This window comes from Cnephaeus nilssonii (assembly GCF_951640355.1).
Source record: "Cnephaeus nilssonii genome assembly, chromosome: 6".
Taxonomy (NCBI): Eukaryota; Metazoa; Chordata; class Mammalia; order Chiroptera; family Vespertilionidae; genus Cnephaeus; species Cnephaeus nilssonii.
In genome coordinates, this window is record NC_137077.1 from 98,476,207 (window position 1) to 98,481,560 (window position 5,354).

Consider the following 5,354-nt stretch of genomic DNA (forward strand, 5'->3'; position numbering starts at 1 on the left):
CCAGACCTTTCCCATCTCCATACGCAGCATCAAACATGGTCAAAAGAGAGGTGCTGTCCTCGGTGCCTACATCCCACATCCTGTTGGTTCTAATTCTCCAGAGTGAGGATTAGACCCCACAGCTGGAACCGTCTCACACTCTAAAGATGACTGCAAACAACTGGAACCGGAGCAGACACCTCCCTCCTCTGGTCCCACGCCCTGGCCTCCTCCTCACCCCTGACTCCCAAATATGACCTTAGCTGAATCAGCCCTACCACGATCAACCCAACAAGAAGGCTGGGAGAGGCTGTTTGGGGGCATTTCTTGCCTTGGGAGCGAGGACTGTGGTGTTCATGAGGTGAGGTACTGCTCTCCCTGTGGGAAAAGCAAGAAGATGTATTCCAAGGTAAGGGGAGGCGCTAAGACAGAGGTCAGGAAACTTTCTGTGCGAAGGGCCAGATGGTCAATACTGTAGGATGTGCTGTGCATGCATTCACATCACAACTGCTCAACACAGCCATTGTAGCGTGAAAGCTGCCATAAACAGCAATGAATTGAGACAAATATGAACGCGCAAGGCTGTGTCTCAATAAAAATTTATTTATGGTCACTTACATTTGAATTTCATATGATTTGCATGTGTCACAAAAAGGTATTCCTTTTTTTTTTCATATTTTTCAGCCACTTACAAAGGTAAAAAAGAAACATACATGGCTCCCAGGCTATACAAAAACAGAAAGCGGGGCCAAGTCTGGCACCTGGTCCGTAGGTTGCCTGCCTTAATCCAAGAGAGTCACTGTCAGACACTGTGGGGGGCTAGCCAGAGGGCACAGTGACACCTCGCTCCCCATCCTGGAGCAGAGCGAAGTATGACAAGAGCACAGCGAGGGTGCTTGTCTTCCAGAGGCTGGGACACGTGTGAGCTTAAGGCCAGGGCCTGCTTCCGAGCTGGAGCTTCCGCAGGCAGAGTCCTTGGTGAAGCAGCCCCTGTCCCCGGAGGAACAGGACTAGTTTGTACTTGTAACCAGCTCTCAACAACACTCTATTTCTATAAAACTGTGCCTCCTGAACTCCAGCTCTCTCTGCAGTAATGTAAACTGTAGCAACAGGGTTATGGCAATTTGCGGGGGGAGGGAGCCTTTGCATGTGGTTTTCTTAGGGTGTTCATTTAAAAATTTCCATTATTGCTGGTATAAATTTTTAAAAAGAGGTTACTCAGATGAAAAACAACTAAGCACTGATAACAAGGGAGACTGCAGCAGGTCTATCCTGGGATCTTTAAAACTATGATCCACACCATCTGGTTTGGAGGTTTGAAGGAGGGCCCTGCCTGCCTCAAGAGCCTCGGTGGGTTTACTGGGCTCCATAATTCCAGGGAACAAAAGGAGACAGATGCCACAGGTATGTCTGGCTCTTCTTTCCTTTCCTCCCACAACAGAGAATGATTAACTCCCCAAATCCCCACGTAACACGGACTCCGCAGTCAAAGAAGCGTCCTTTGAAATGGCATCTGCCTGGATAAGGGACCACCAAACCTGCACACTCATGCTGCAATAATGCCAGTTGTTTGAGCTGTTGTCACTACTACTAGTAAAGGGTTTTTGAAGAGAAAAAAGAAGAAAGCTTCTCAATAAGACAAGGAATTTGATGGAAAAGACTTGGGATAAACAAGGTGGTAATTTTTTCCCCCTATAAAAGGGGTGGATATAGTTGATCAATTGTCCTGGCTTCTGGCCTGTGGTCAAAGAGACATGGACTTCTGCAGGTCACAGCTTTCTCTGCATTGAATGGCCGTTGGGTGTCTCTATTGAGGATAAGTTGGGCCATTTTTTCTTCACCCTCTGCGTTTTCCCTGTCACAGGGATTCTAGAAATCCTAATGTAACGGCAAATTGTGTCGACGTCATAGAGCAAATTTCAGTGTGGTTTGCTCTTCCGGGCTGACTTCAAACTACTGCTTAAAAAGAGGCAACAACTTTTGTCTTCCAAATTAGATTGTATAACTGATTTTTACGAATAACACAGGGATAGATCTTATGGAAGAGTCTCTGTATTCCGAAATTTTTTTCTGGCCATTATCTTTTCATGACCAACTTTTCTCCTATGGCACCCAGTGGAAGTGTGTGGTTTTGTGACACTTTTAAGGTGCACAGAGAAATTACCTAACAGAGTGACAGTAGAGGTGCTGCTAGGCCTGCTCAGTAACTGGCCAGCTGAGAAGGGAGTTTTCATTCCCTCACTCCCTTCTATCCTGGCAGAACGTGTGCTTTACATTTGCCAGAAATAGACTGGCAAATATTTTAGCTTCCCCGGATTTCCTTCTCTCTAGTGTAGTACTGATAATGAAGAAAAGATGACAGAAAAATAACAGCATCACTTTTTACAGTCATCAGCATACAAGAGCACTTACTGCACACCTGGCTCCATGCATTCCTGTCCCCTTCCCCCAACAACAGCCAAGTAGGCCTTATTCATCCAGGTTTGCAGCTCTGTAAACTAAGCTGCAGGAAGTGAAGTCCCTTGTCTGGGCTCAGACTTCTGGGATAAGTGGAGCCTGGCCCCGAGCCCAGGCCTCTTGGCCTCCAGCACCTCACTCTCTCTCTCCAACATTCAGCCAGGCCACCCTAAGTAACAGGCCAACCAAGAATTTTCCATGACCCTCCCTCTAGCACATCCACTTGCCTCTTTATACAAACCTCTTCACCCTCTTTCAAAATTGTTACTCTTTATTGTAATGGCACGATAACCTTTAAGAAAAATTTCAAACATAGGTGTCAATCTCTTTCACAACGTTTTCAGTTTCTACTTCCTTCCAGTCTTCATCTATGTGGATTTAACCAGCATATCATTTTAAGTGCTAAAAGTTGTATATCCTTCTTTTTGCACTTAACATTATATCATGAACACATTCAGATGTTTCTACATAATCTTTATAATTACTAATTTAACAATTGAATAAAATTCCATCAAATTTATCTAGTCCAATTTTTTAAATCATTCCCATATGTTGAATTGTTTATAACATTTCCCTAATATAAAAAATGTTACAATAAACTTTTTTCATGTGTATATGTGTTTTCCCTTCACTGAGATTTTTCTTTAGGCTAAGTTCCCAAAAGTATAATTACAGGACCAAAGGGGTTGAATATAAGTATTTTTATTTGAGAGAGAGAAAGAGAAAGAGAAAGAAACATCAATAGATCAATAGGTTGCTTCCCGCACATACCCCACCCGGGATGGGACCTGAAACTTGGGTGTGTTCCGGATTTGTGCCTTGAAGGGAACCCGCAACCTTTTGGTGTATGGGGCGATGCTCCAACCAACGGAACCACACCAGCCAGGGTATGAATATTTTATGTATGACCATCTTTGTTACATCCTGAACACATACATATGACTTCAACATTCTTCTTCTCATCTTCTGAGCATAACTGGGGTGAGACCAATTCAAGTAATCTCTTCAATTCCCTTACATCTGAGTGAGCATTGGGTTAGAGTGACTTCTTCAAAAGTCCTTGTGTTTCCTATTTAAATACCAAATCAGAAAGAGAAAGGATAACTTCTCAGTGATGGCAAGAGTATGAGGAAATAGACACACTAATAAATGTCACAGCATATAAACTGGTAGGACCTCTCTGGAAGGCAATTTGTAGGAAAAGCTCAAAAATATATATGTGCTTGACTCAACTCGACTTTAAAAATTTATCCTAAAGGAGGAAAGTCAATGATAGGTACAAAGATTTCGCTACAAGCATATTCTGTATAGAATTTTTATAATAACAAAAATAAACTTATGTCCAAAACAAGGAATTGGCTTAGAAATTATGACATCTTTTTAATGGGGTACTATGCAACCCTTTAAAATTATAATTGTAGGTAATATACCATATTGACATAAACAGGCTCACAATATATTTAACAAAGAAACAAGTCGAGTTTGATGGGTAGCAGGAGCGGAGAGCAGACTCCAGAGAGCCCTGAGCAGCCCCACAGCCCGGAGGAGCCACAGCTGCCACAGCGCCCCAGTCACCATCACCGCAACCAGGAGCAGCGAGGCCTAGACCCAGCAGCCGCCGCAGCCCCCACCCTCAGCGCTGCCCACACCAAGCCGGGCACCCCGGGCAGCGGCGCCGGGAGCAGGGGCTGGGCGGCCTCACATTGGCCGCACCTGCCGGCAGGGTCAAGAAGGTCACCGCAAGGAAGGTTTGGGGAACAGTAAAATGGTTCAATGTAAGAAACGGACATGGTTTCATCAACAGGGATGACACCAAGGTAGATACATTTGCTCACCAGACTGCCATAAAGGAGAATAACCCCAGGAAGTCCCTTCGCAGTGTAGGAGATGGAGAGACTGGAGTGTGATGTTGTTGAAGGACAGGGGTGCGGAGGCGGCAAATGTCCCAGGCCCTGGTGGAGTTCCAGCACAAGGCAGTGACTGCAGCAGACGGAACCATTATAGAGGCTCTCCACGTGGCAGGCGTCCTCCACGCAATTACCAGCAGAATTACCAGAATAGTGAGGTGGAGAAGAGAATGAGGGGTCCCAGAGTGCCCCCGAAGGCCAGGCCCACAACACCGGCCCTATCGCAGGCGACGGTTCCCACCTTACTACATGCAGAGACCTATGGGCGTGGACCACAGCATCCCAACCCTCCTGTGCAGGGAGAAGGGATGGAGGTGCCCACAGCCAGGGTGCAGGAGAACAAGGCAGACTGAGACAGAATATGTATCGGGGCTATAGACCACGATTCCGCAGGGGCCCGCCTCGCCAAAGACAGCCTAGAGCGGACGGCAGTGAAGAAGATAAGGGAAATCAAGGAGATGAGACCCAAGATCAGCAGCCACCTCAAGGTCGGTACTGTGGCAACTTTGATTACTGACGCAGACGCCCAGGAAACCATAAACCACAAGATGGCAAAGACACAAAAGCCAATCCACCAGCTGAGAATTCATCAGCTCCCGAAGCTGAGCAGGGCAGGGCTGAGTAAAAAAAAAAAATGCCGGCTTACCATCTCTACCATCATCCGGTTTAGTCATCTAACAAGAATATGAAATCCCAACAATAAAAAATGAACAAAAGATTGGAGCTGAAGGCCTTACGTGCTTGCTTTTTGCCCGTTGATCAGATAACTAGAACTATCTGCATTATGTACACAGCATGGGGTTTTTATTATTTTTATCTAAAGACGTCTCTTTTTGGTAATGGCAAACGTGTTTTTAAGGGGGGGAAAAAAGGCCTGTTTTTTCTCAATACACCTTTAAAGGTTTTTAAATTGTTTCAGATCTGGTCAAGTTGAGATTTTTAAGAATCTTATTTTTAATTTGTAATGAAAGTTTACAATTTGATTTTTTTCAAAAAAGTCAACAAAGTGCA

The 5,354-nt window shown here is 45.1% G+C and overlaps 1 pseudogene across 1 annotated transcript; it reads left to right on the forward strand.

Annotated features, from left to right (window-relative positions):
- Window positions 1–232: 232 nt before the first annotated feature.
- LOC307101130 (Y-box-binding protein 1-like) lies at window positions 233–4,968 on the forward strand (annotated as a pseudogene). The gene is made up of 2 exons: window positions 233–388; window positions 4,043–4,968. The product of its transcript is annotated as a Y-box-binding protein 1-like (transcript).
- Window positions 4,969–5,354: the final 386 nt, after the last annotated feature.